General features: G+C 43.0%; 1 protein-coding gene and 1 long non-coding RNA gene across 6 annotated transcripts in view; one reads left to right on the forward strand and one right to left on the reverse strand.

Moving 5' to 3' along the window:
• RBMS1 (RNA binding motif single stranded interacting protein 1) overlaps positions 1-13423 on the reverse strand; it is a 487977-nt gene that overhangs the window by 452214 nt on the left and 22340 nt on the right. The gene's annotated exons all lie outside the window — the stretch shown is intronic.
• Positions 2867-13423, forward strand: part of LOC149470797 (uncharacterized) — a 166244-nt gene continuing 155687 nt past the window's right edge. Inside the window, exon 1 of the long non-coding RNA XR_016307920.1 lies at positions 2867-3041. This is a non-coding gene — a long non-coding RNA (uncharacterized LOC149470797). The remainder of the gene's footprint in view (positions 3042-13423) is intronic.

A 13423-nucleotide genomic window follows, 5' to 3' on the forward strand; every position in this document is an offset into this window, starting at 1 on the left:
TCATCCCCCATAGTAATTCATCCCCCATATAGTAATTCATCCCCCCTATAGTAATTCATTCCCCCCTATAGTAATTCATCCCCCATATAGTAATTCATCCCCCCTATAGTAATTCATCCCCCCTATAGTAATTCATTCCCCATATTGTGTCAATTCACTTACCTTTGCTCCGTGCGTTCCTCTCGCCGTGTTCCCGCGCCGTTCCGGTCTTCAGGGCGGACTGTGAGAGGAGAGGAGTTCGTCACGCTGCCCCGCCTACATCCTGACAGCCAATGTTTGCCACGCTCCGCGGGCCGGATTAAAAGGTCCGCCGGGCCGTAGTTTGCCCATTGCTGACCTAGGTGATTATAATGGGTTTTTTTTCCTCCAGCCCATACTTCTCTTTTAAAATAATACCTGGTGATCTACTGACCCCGGGCCCTCGAGCAGTCCCCGAGTTTCCAAATGGTCAGTCCGCCCCTGCCCAACACTACTCTAGAAAAGCTTCCCATAAGATTTTGAATTGTGCCTGTAGGAATTTGTTTCCTTTGAAGCCAAAAGAACATTTGTAAGGACAGGCACTGATGTTGCACCAGAAGACCTGGGTCACAACCAGCATTTCAATTCATTACAAAGACATTCAGTAGGATTGGTGTCATGACTCGTACAGGCCGCCCAAGTTTAAACATCAAACTTACCAGGTCATGTTTTTATAGACCCTTATAGTCCTGGCTTTATACACAGGAACACAGTCATGGTGGAACAGAACTGAGCCTTCTCCAAATTTTTGCCAAAAGGTTGAAAGTGTATAGATGTCAAACGTATTGTTGTATGTTGTAGTAGCAACAGTACCCTTTACTGGAAACACAGTAACTGAATTATTTGGAGTACTGTCCACATACTTTTGGTCATATAGTGGTTTGATGATCAGGTATCCACAAACTGCAGGCCAAACAATACGTGTCACTTTGCTTGGAATAGAAGAGTTTTTCTCAACTTGGCACTTTTAGAGTAACAATAATAATAAAAATAATAATAATAATAATATGTTTTTTCTCAGTAGGAGGGGCTTATTAGCAATAATACTTGAAATAACAAACTAAAACCAATTCCCAGCTATAAATAAGATACAGTCTTCCTGTAAAAGTAAATGACAATAATGAAAACAAGTCCCGCAGTTTTAGAAGCAAAGATTCATGGTTGCCATGAAGACGTTTTCAGTCACATTACGGGAAAGCCAAGTAATATTATTCTGAGAGCTTCCAAGAAAGGTGTTAACATAAAGACTTTTCTTGAAGTGAAACATTGATTGAGATGCTTTCCTGGTCAAATAAACTGTATTAAGCTTTGCCCAAGACCAGACCAAGAAAGGGTGGCTGGAGTCCAAGAACATATTCTCCGAAGATTGAAAGCCAACATTAAGGTTAAAATAAAGAAATGCGCCGACTTTATTTCCTATCTTGGTTTATTATGCATCAAGTTATCTCCAGATCTTTGGAAATGACCCTAGGTTTAGTTGTACTGATAAAAGCAATAAAGAAAAGCATTTCCATATTTGTGTTTGAGAACATTGGAAAAAGTATATATTATAAACTAAAAATACAGAATGCAATAAAACTTATAGCCTTAAATAAAAATATGTATAAAAATATGTTGGCCAGAATGAGTTAGAAAAACAGCACCTTTTCTCTGGCACTGAAATTTCTGAATTTCAGAAGAGGGACCATCATGTCACATGACCAAAAAGAAGACATCTAGAAAAACAGGTATGCATACTCAAAAATAAGAGAAAATATACTGAGGGAGAAAGAGGGTGAACTAAGCTATATTCCTTCCCTCCTTTTCCCAGCCACATACCTTACTTATCTCTTTATGGTGGCAGGGGACTCCTTTAATATTTACAGCCTTTTGCCTGCATCTGCGAAGTAACTCCACATGGGCTTGAACGGGGCCCTACTCTTACATTAGAGATACTCGGAGTGCAGCCTTATTTAAGTCTATGGGAAGTTATTGTCCGGTCAGCGCTGGAGAAACGTTCGGCACTGAGGACGTAAACATTGGAGAAAGCTGCTGCCATCAGTTAATGGGACAGAAAACCACAGGCAGAAATAAAAACAGAAAAGTCTCAACCTTTCTAAAGCTACTAAAAATGTGATTATGTCTGTGTTCCCAATTTAAATATTTTCTATCGCGTCCTGTCCTAGCGAAATTGAAGGAATGTTTTTGATTAGGCGACTAGAAAAAACAACTTGACTGAGGCTCTAGCCCTTCTTTGCTCTATCCAGGTTTGTGTCAGGGCTCTGTCCACAGCAGAGGTACTTGGAGACCTGGCATTCCTGCCAGTACCTTGAAATGCACACTGGTGAACATCTATGCGCATTGATGCAAGGATGCGAGCCGGAACACTCATGCACACTGGTGCACAGTTATGCACGCATTAGCCCAGTTTGACTCCAGACGGCCTTTATAAGGAAGCCCATCACTCTCTCAAATTGCTGGTTGATCTCTGACTCCCCAGTACCTTTGTCCTGTGTTCCCTTGCTATTGTGATCTGCTGCTACTGACTCAGCTTGTTGCTGGACCTGTCTTCTCTGCCTGTCTCCTGATCTGACCTTGGTTGACCTCGGCTTGGCTAACGGATATTCTCACTTGCTCTTCTGTGTATGACCCCAGATTGGCTAATGGATATTCTCCCTCTCCTGTGTATGACTCCAGATTGGCTAACGGATATTCTCGCTCTCCTGTGTATGACCCCGGCTATCCATCTGACACTGTCTGCTCCAATCTTCACCTGGCATCTGACCCTGGCTCTGAACCAACTACTCAGCTGTCCCCTGCTACTATGAAGGCCTGCTATCTCCCACAGGCGCCACTTGTCTGTAGACACCATTCCAGTGAATCAGCTGTGTTCCTCTGACAAGCATCCTCAGTCAAATCATCTCTGCAAGCACTCCTGCAGGCGACCCATGCTACTTTGGGCCTGACACCTTCTGTCCCATCTACAGTGGAGTCTGGAACTTAGCCGCAATGGAAGCCCTCTCTCCATTGGCCTCCAGCACCAGGTATGTGATAGTTTGGCTGGAGTTGGGCTTAAAGATGGAGTGGATCATAATGACAGCAAGGGAACTAGCATTTGCAGAAGCAGAGGTCATTAATTGTAGCCTCTGAAGTTCTGTATTTGCAGGGTCAGAGCTTCAGAAGTGACCACTCGGAGATCAGGGACAGTTAGCATCTAAAGCATGATTACTGCATATGCATAGTATGCTATATTAATATTGTATCTGCAATTTCTTTTTTTGTGCTGAATTTTCAATATGACAAAGGCAGTGTAATCTTCTTATGACCATTAACTGCATTTGCTTTCTGGGAGGCCAGTGTGGTTTGGGAAAATCCTGAGCTCCATATGAGGTTCTTTGACCAAGAACTGAAGTCTATGATTTCTGACTTGTGAGATTATATGCCTCAGTACTGCTTGTTTTGGGATTGGTAGTACTGGACATGAGGAGTACACTTAAAACTATAACCAACATAGACCCCAACAGACTTTCTTAGACCAGTTTCTCTCGGGCAGCCCACTCATTTCCTTTTCCTTTCTTTTTCCTGTTCTTTTTTTTCTTCCCGCCACCCCCCTTCTCTTCGACTCCCCTCTGCTCCCATGGTTATGGCTCTCTTTTCCCTTTTCTCTTTTCTTTTGTTTTGTCTGTATTTTAGTTTTCCTGTATGTATTGAAAAGTTACTGTTGTATGGGATTTAAATGGGTCAGAGGCCTTTGGGCGAAGGGAGCTAAACTGTCAATGCCTTGTTAGTCCTTATATCGGTTGATCTATCTGAGGTGCATTTATTTTGATATGTGTATCCTGCTCCTGACCCAAGCTACTTGTTGTGATGGGTGCCTGTGAGCCCCATAAATCCCTGTATGACGTGCAAAATTGATAAAAAAATAATTTAAAAATACACATAACCAACTACCTTAGTACTGCCAGGGGTGGCACATAGTCATCATGATTTTTTTCTTAAGGTCGATAACACATTCCTATGATGTATTAAAAAAAGCTTCAGACTGCTTCTCTGCCTGCCCAGTTTGTGTATCTTCACTGATGGAATGGTTTATGGGATTTGTACATCTAGAAATGGCTTTAAGCAGAATAGAGTGAAAGTCTGGTTGCAGATCCAAGGTTCAGAAGGCTTCTATGTGAATGGCAGCTGAACATAGATCAATTGTCCTAAGAGATCTTTGAGTCATGAGTTCCAGATGTAATAATTCAGAATAGCAACACAGCCTAAATTTATTTTGCAAGAGTGTATTCAGTACAAAGCAATTAAGTGCCAGTTTTGGAACATCAACTGAGACGCAGTGTAGCCAAAGCAAAGTTTAAACACCTGGGACTGTCTTTAATAAAAAAGGGGGGGCAGTTGGTCTCTTCATCATCACCGCAGGTTTTCCCATGAGGTCACCTCTAACATGCGTTCCTTGGTATGCTAAACCATTCTGTTGTTTCCTTTTAATCAACAATCATATGTTAAAATAGATAGGTTTGCTACTTGAGTAAGTAAGACAGATATGAAGTATTAAATGACAGAAAATATGATGCTATGGGGATCATTGCTAATGGATGTATGTGAAAAAATAAGATCTGTGTCTAAACTTTTGAAGATGAAAGTAGCTGGAGAACCAGCTTAGAGATGCTGTCCAGTATGCAATCTAACTACTGTAATAGGTTTATTCTGTTTATCCTTGCCCTACTACTGTCCTAGGCATTAAAAGAGGTATAAGATGGAGAGAAGAGATATTGGAGTACCCTATCTGGATATTTGTTTCTCTCTTAACTAATATCCCTTACACTTTCAATCTATTTTCCTCCACAAACTATTGTATATGTTAGAGCTAAAACTAATACCGCTAACATCAAATCATAACCCAAATACCAACATGTTTCATCAATACATTGGTTTCAACAGGAAAAAAAGTGTAAACAAAAAGACAAAATGACTGTTAAACCTTTTGTACTATTTATACCCTTTCATTAGCCACAGCGATGCCTACTGGAGCCACCCATTATAAAAATGTCCAGCTAAAGGTTTTTCAGGGTGGTGGCACAAACAGATACACTATATTGGCAAAAGTATTGGGACACCCCTCCAAATCATTGGATTCAGGTGTTCCAATCACCTCCATGGGCATAGATGTATAAAATCAAGCACCTAGGCATGCAGACTGCTTCTACAAACATTTGTGGAGGAATGGGTCACTCTCAGGAGCTCAGTGAATATTCCTTGCTATTAAATATTCGGCGGTCAACTGTTAGTGGTATCATAACAAAGTGGAAGAAACTGGGAACAACAGCAACTCAGCCATGAAGTGGTTGGCCACGTAAATGACAGAGCGGGGTTAGCGCATGCTGAAGAGCACAGTGTGCAGAAGGCGCCAACTGTCTGAAGATTCAAGAGCTAAAGGCCTCCAAACTTCATGTGGCCTTCAGATTAGCACAACAACCTTGAGTAGAGAGCTTCATGGAGCTTCTTTAACAAACTCGTGCAGACTCCACCTCCGCAACATCGCCAAAATCCGCACGTTCCTAACTCCAGAAACCACTAAACAGCTCATCCACTCCCTCATCATATCACAACTCGACTACTGCAACTCCCTCCTCACTGGCCTGCCTCGCCGCTGGCTATCCCTGCTTCAGTCTGAATATGGCTGCCAGACTCATTCACCTTTCCAACCGCTCCGTTTCCGACACCCCCCTCTGCCAATCCCTCCACTGGCTTCCGATTGCGCAACGGATCAAATTCAAAATCCTAACGCTGACGTACAAAGCTGTCCACCATACTGCCCCAAACTACATCACTGACCTAATATCCAAGTACCGCCCAGCACGCACACTCCGCTCCTCACAAGACCTCCTTCTCTCTAGTTCCCTGGTCTCCTCCTCCCATGCCCGCCTCCAGGACTTCTCCAGGGTGTCACCCATCCTCTGGAACTCCCTGCCCCAACCCATCAGATTATCACCTACTCTCCTCTCCTTTAGGCGCACCCTGAAAACCCATCTCTTCAGGGAAGCCTACCCCACCCCCTGCTAACTTGCCGATCTCCTCCACTCTTCCTACCACCCCATCCCCCACAGCTATCTCCTCCTGTGCCACCATCCCCTCCCTCTTAGATTGTAAGCTCGAAAGAGCAGGGCCCTCAATCCCCTCATGTTTTGCATTGTATTGGTATTGTTCTGTCACATGTTCTGTTCCCCTCTGTAATGTACAGCGCTGAGCGAACTATTGGCGCTTTATAAATACTGTATAATAATAATAATGGGTTTCCATGGCCGAGGAGCTTCATCCAAACCTTACATCACCAAGTGCAATGCAAAGTGTCGGATGCAGTGGCGTAAAGCATGTCACCACTTGACTCTAGAGCAGTGGAGATGTGTTCTCTGGAGTGATGAATCATGCTTCTCTTTCTGGCAATCCGATGGACGTGTCTGGGTTTGGTGGTTGTCAGGAGAACGGTACTTACCTCACTGCATTGTGCCAAGTGTAATGTTTGGTGGAGGGGGAATTTTGGTGTATGTTTGTTTGCAGGGATTGGGCTTGGCCCCTTAGTTCCAGTGAAGGGAACTCTTAAGGCGTCAGCATACCAAGTAATTTTGGATAATTTCATGCTCCCAACTTTGTCGGAACAGTTTGGGGATGGCCCCTTCCTGTTCCAACATGACTGCGCACCAGTGCATAAAGTGCGGTCCATAAAGACATGGATGAGTGAGTTTAGAGTGAAGGAACTTGACTGGCCTGCACAGAGTCCTGACCTCAACCCAACAGAACACCTTTTGGAATGAATTAGAGTGGAGACTGCAAGGCAGGCCTTCTTGTGTGACATCAGTGCCTCACAAATGTGCTTCTGGAAGAATGGTCAAACATTCCTATAGACACACTCCTAAACCTCGTGAACAGCCTTCCCAGAAAAGTTGAAGCTGTTATAGCTGCAAAGGGTGGGCCAACTCAATATTGAACCCTACAGACTAAGACTAGGATGCCATTGAAGTTCATGTGTGTGTAAGGGCAGGCTTCCCAATACTTTTGCCAATATAGTGTATGTTTCTTTTGCCGCAACATTAAGATCCTATTCCTCATGAATGGTAGTGAGGGAGCAATGCCACTCCTCTCCCCATATCCATCATTCCATCATTGTAAGCTGCACATTCTCTCTGATTCAACAATTATTTAAAGTGCAGTTAAAGACTTTTTATCTCTTTATAGTGTTGTACCTCACAAATCATAAACAAAGTTATGATTTGTGACTGATTTTATGCTAGGAGATGCCTTAACCACTTGCCCTCCTGAGGATTTACCCCCCTACCTGACCAGGCCATTTTTAGCGTGACTTTTTGCTATTAAACATGTCAGTGAAAAAAATTTTAAAAATCAAATTTCGTCACAAATTTAGGCCAAAATGTATTCTGCTACATGTCTTTGCTAAAATAAAGTCCCAATACATGTAAATTAAGTGGTTTACGTGAAAGTTATAGCGTTTACAAATAACGGTATATATACTGGGTTTTTTATTTTTGTTATTTTTACTAGTAATGGCGGCGATCAGCGACTTATAGCAGGACTGCAACGGGCATTCTGACACTGGGGGGGAACTGACTTGGTGTCACTGACATCCCCAGTGACACCAACACAGTGATCAGTGCTAAAAAAAAAAGCACTGACACTGTACTAATGGCACTGGGCAGGAAGGGGTTAACATGACGGGGCGATCAAAGGGTTAACTGTGTGTAGGGAGTGTTTTACTGGGGGGCGGTGTCTGTGTGCTTCACTGTAAGCACACTGCTTTGGATGGCTGTGCTGTGCAACCCCGTCGGAGATCCACGGTAATCACCGGGTGTAACGGAACCAGACCCCGACTGCACTTGGGTACTTCCGTTAGACTCCAGCTTCCCTGTCTGAACACCGACCACAGACACCACTGCTGACCATACAAGACTAGACGAGACCAGTCTTGAAATAAATCAGGAAATAGACTACTTTATTTAACACAGATACAAGATATATACATTCAAGGGAACAATTCTCCCCTCCCTGCATAATGACACAGGGTGGGGCAAACCACATCTAGCAACAAGAGACACATCAGAAGACACCCCCCACCAATCCAACACACAAAAACATACATCCCATAATAGTTTGCTCCCAAGCAAGTCACACAATAGAACAATGGGATGCAACCACATGGTATTAAACAATCCACAACCCCCCACCCTACCAATCTCCTAGACATGTCTACACAATATCAGGACATATCCCCCTGCACCCTTAACAGGCACAGGGTGACTTACACATAATAGGGATATGGGGAGCTGAGACAGGGGTCCCCCCACCTCTCCAAAGTGAGCTGTGTTCCATGGGCCCCCCACCCAAAGTGACTCTCGTCACATCGGGCGCCAGCGAGTAATCATTGGCCAGGACCAGGTGATTGACAGCTGCGCACGTGCCCCTTACCCAGAAATGCAAAATCATGTGTATATGTGACTTTGCGCACCCGTGCCGCCCTGTAGCAGTATATCTGCTATAGGATGGTTGGGAAGCGGTTAAATTTACCTTTTTTCCCAATGCAAATTCTGTTTCCTACAATGGAGAATGGAGGTTTTCTGTCTTATTGCATCTCAATCTTGTAACTTCAGTTGTGCTTACATTTCCCAGAGATCAAGACTTTGATTATTTTCAGTATGTAATCTAGTAGAGAAGGATTGCTGGGTGTGATGCAGGTTTATACATGTAAGCACAAGGAGAGGAGAGCTAGAATTTCTACAGTTATAACAATGCTCCTTCCCTTGTTCTAGCATATGGAAATGGTTTCCAAGAAGAGGAAACCGCAGGAACTTATGCAATTACTGGAGGCATTGGAATGGGCTATTTATGTTTACCTAATATTATGTTTATGGAACTTGTATATGGATGTACTGTATGAGAAGCATGAGAGCTACAGTAGGAGATGGACTATATGAAACAAAATTACTGGAATTCACTGACATTTCCAAAATTCATAGAGGTGGAAATGTTTGACATCCGCAATGCTGGAGCAGTTTGCCACATAGTGGTCAACCAGTATAGTAATAAAACATAACATCTGCAGCGCACTACAATGCACTTCATAAAGGGGTATCCTGACCAAAACCTAGGAGTAAAATGAGAATCTTGTAAAGGGAAAAAATGCTGGATCTGTAAAGAGGAGAGGCCTAGTACCTTGGGCTGAATTTCTGCATAGTCAATTTAGCTGCATTATAGGGCCCCAAGGCCAGGGGCAACAAGCAGCCACCCATACATTATGTTGCTCACTTGGTCTGCATGACGAAAGTCAAACTGCTGGCAGTTTGCCCTACTCTTCTGCTTGTCTGTTCTAGATGTACTGGGTCAGTGTGGACAAATTTCAGCCTCTCCATTCCAAGCTCCAATGTGCTTTGTGTGGTTACAGCATGTCATCTGTTCTTGTGATTCTAGGGCTTGAGAGTCACCTTGGTAGAGCAGCACAAGAGATAAGGCCTAAGTGGGCAGAAAGTATAAATGCGGTCACGCTAGAACTCTCTAATTTAGGCTGTAAAGGTCATCATGCTGTGTTACAGAGGACTTGTAAAATATTATGAAATTCACATTTCACAATTTAGAGAACATACTGGGCTTAGTTATTTTATTTTTCAACATTTCTGTGACGCTTCAAAAACAATTGGCCTGGTGGCATGAAATTACATTCATTTTCCTGTATTAGAATACCAGATTAGAGATCTTTAAGTTAAAGTCTGACCTGTTCAGCACCGCTGTCTTTATTTGGGTAAAACCATATCCAAGTTTATTATTTCCCAATTCTGGTGGCTGGTTTTCCATTATGACCCATCTTAACAGAGACCATTGTAAGACATGTAGTTAAATGTGGCACTCCAGCCAAAACCTTTTATTTATAAGCAATAAGCAATACAAACAACCTCCACACATTTCCCAGCTAGTCACAAAAAAATCTTTAGAGTTTAAAAAAATAGGTGTAAAACAGATGTTTTTTCTACATACATGCTCTTGTAAATGCCTGTGAAGTCACACTGCTGTGTCAAGGCACCTCTGCCTTGCGGTCCATAAATTTAAAGAGATATTGTGATTAGACCATTCATTTCAACAGCAATCTTCCCATATTGTTATATGTGCATTTTACATATTATAGACATGTTATTTAAATAAAAAGCCTTCCTTGTGTAGACATCCTAAAACCCTGAGACTGTGCTGGACACCACTATCTTGGATGTAATGTCAGCAGCCCTAGCACACTCAGGACTGTTAGTCTATATTGTTTCCCTTCTCTCCTTCCCCAGTCATCCACATAAACTGGCCAGAACAGAGTAATTAGACACTCCCAGAAAAAAAGGAGAGGGCTATGACGGGGCCGGAGGGAGGGGGAACTGTGACCATACTAGGGAACAGGGGCGGACTGACCATTTGGAAACTCGGGCGTTGCCCGAGGGCCCGGGGTCAGTAGGGGGCCCCATGAGATGCCCCTAGTACCTTTTTCATAGGCTTTTTTGAGTTTGGGCAAGGACACAGGGGCCCCATGATCCCCTATTGCCCGGGGGCCCCATGAGTTGTCAGTCCGCCCCTGCTAGGGAATCGACTCTTTCCAGAGTGGTCAATTCCCAAGCATGTCCAAAGGCACATTTGAATGCAGGGCTTTGTTAATTGATGCTGTGATCCATACTCTGCAATTGGAATACAGTATTTGAGGTCAAGGGGTTGATACGGCAGCAGATTAGCTCTCATTCCTTAACACAACCTGAAGGCTCAGACAAGGTATGTAAAGCTATATTCAACAGTAAATAAATATACATTTTCCCTATTCAAACCTGAATAATTATAACTTTGGATTGAATATTCTGATTATTGCACAAGTCCAACTTGACTGGTTCTCTTTGCTGGTTCTCTTAGCCAACATTAACACGGCTAGACCAGCGTTCTATTTTCAAGGGCATCGACTCAGCAAAGCAGAATCCACCAGGCGATTCCCATTTCCTGCACTTCTCTTCGGTATACAACTAATTATGGAAAACGCCAGGGGCAACATTCTATCATCTCGCCTTCTTTATTAACTGTGATATGATTAAGATCTGAGGATCAAGGAACGAGAGACATATGCTGGCCAACACCTCGCTGCGCCACTGAATTGTAAATTTCTCGTCTACGACAAGGTGTGCTGAAAATTCCCCATGCATGTCGGTGAAATATTAAAACATGCGGAGATCAGATACACGGCCCTCATTACACGCTAACAAAGACTATTCTGCCTTTCTCAGCAAAAGCAGACATATCTCTCTAGCACCACACGTGAATGCTAATCTGCTGATACCAGGAGCATGCAAAGGCATAACTAGTGCCAGGAAGATATTGCAGCTCCCACAGATGGACATCTCTAACCTACTTTAATAAATGCTCACGGTGGGGCTATTTTATGTTCATAATGACTTAAAAAAAACCATCCTTCTTTTTAACATATTTTTTGCAGTTCTTATAAACATCAGTAACCGGCAATCTCAGCAGTTCCTAGCGGTAGTCGTTTCCTGCTGAGGTTTTTAAAATTCATCCTATGTCCATGTAAATTGTACATCTTACAGGCATATAGATATAGGCAGCTCACCATATGGCAAAATGGGTTCACATAATGGGCAGACCTCTAAATGCCTGGATTGGCCTAAGTCCTAGAATTCAAACACAGTTCTGACATACAAAGCATGAAAGTCCAAGCAATTCATGACCGGAAATTGTATGAACAGAAACTTTACTATATTTTTTATTAGTTTTTTTACTCTAAATCATATATAGGATTTACTGTATATAGTGCCAACAGTTTGAGCAGCATTTTACAAAATGTTAGGATTTTTAATTCTTACTGTAAAGTTTACTTAAAGGTTACAATGTATGTATTTTTATTCTATTTTCTTTCATGATGCCATTTTTAATATAGATTTATTAGATAATTTCTGTAGCACTGGGCTGGCTGTAATATTCCAGGTTCCATTCACTGAGGCCAGGTACACAGTAGTCCACAGTCACTCAAGTCAGAAAAATAGGCAGTGCATGTTTTTTTGTAGTTTACTTGCTGACAAAACTTGGATAAGGCACGGGAGATACTCCAAACTAGTAAAAAGATAATGAGTACACTTCTAACTGTGCTGCCTCTTCAGGGTGTAACCACCCTCTTGAATTCAATGCCTAGTGAACTACAACTTCGGGGACACCTTTGGAATTCTGAGTCAGCAACTGGAGTGAGATCTTCAAAAACATAGCAAGGACAGTCTCCAGTCTCTGGGATCTCTAGGCCTGTACTCACTGTCCCTCGGGTACTTGAATGCTTTCCTGCAGTACCAGCCAGCTTCTGTACTGTGTGCATCCAGACCAGATCCTCTTTAGACTGACTTCAACTGCATTCAAGAGCTTTGGACTTCGGTCCCCTAGCTCTAACTGGAGCAGGGACCCAGATGGCCTTTTCTAATCTTCAGCTATGTGCTGAAGACCCTCAGGCTAGGTCTCTTCCTACAGGACAAAGACCCTGCTGTTCCAGGCCTCAGTATATTTATAAACAACTCTGCCCCCTGCTGGTCATTCTTCCTGCCAGGTGAAATTCGGGTGAAAACAGCAGAGTCTGCAAATTAACACTGCTTCTCTGATACAGGGGAGCCAAAAACTTACTTTGCCTTAATTGTTAGCAGCCTAGCTAGGAGGGTGCTACAAACGCAATCAGTATTATTGGTGAATGGCTACTGCTATAAAGTTTAGGCTAGGTTCACACTGCTACAATCCAATTTTGACCTGATTTTCAGTGCGATTATGTAGTGCAACTTGAATGCAAATTGAATGTGGTTTGCATGTTCTATGGAGCCAAAATTATGCTGGAATTGTACCAAAGTAGTAATGGAACCTTTTCTAAAATCACACCTTGCTGAGCTGCATTGGATCAAGCTTTTCTGGGTTTTTTGCTTCCTCTGGATCAACTGTAGGTGTAGGATTATAACTTTTTTTTTTTATGGTTGAACTGGATGGACTTTTGTCTTTTTTCAGCCAGACTAACTATGTAACTATGATGTGATTTCCATTGCCATGCAATCCTGCCACTGGAATAAGTATAGCTAAAGCTTTTTGGCTATGCTTCTAAGGATCACACCTGTGACCCATATTAAACCAACAGCAGGCTAAAGCCCACTGTTGGTTGATGTCAGAGTCGGTCCAGGCTCTGAAAAGATCCAAACCATATGGTCGGGATCCACCCAGACGCCTGGACGGGCAACTGGCTCAGCCTCTCAACAATTTGCTGAGAGGCTGAGCCATTCCCTTTCACCTCCTCCACAGCCCAGCGCTCCAGTGAGCTCTGGAGGAGTAGACAGCCAGAGAGTGACAGTCACCAACTCTCTGCTCAGAA

Source organism: Staurois parvus, unplaced genomic scaffold (assembly GCF_062004578.1).
Source record: "Staurois parvus isolate SC_StPar_1 unplaced genomic scaffold, SC_StPar_1.0 ptg000031l, whole genome shotgun sequence".
NCBI classification, from domain to species: Eukaryota; Metazoa; Chordata; class Amphibia; order Anura; family Ranidae; genus Staurois; species Staurois parvus.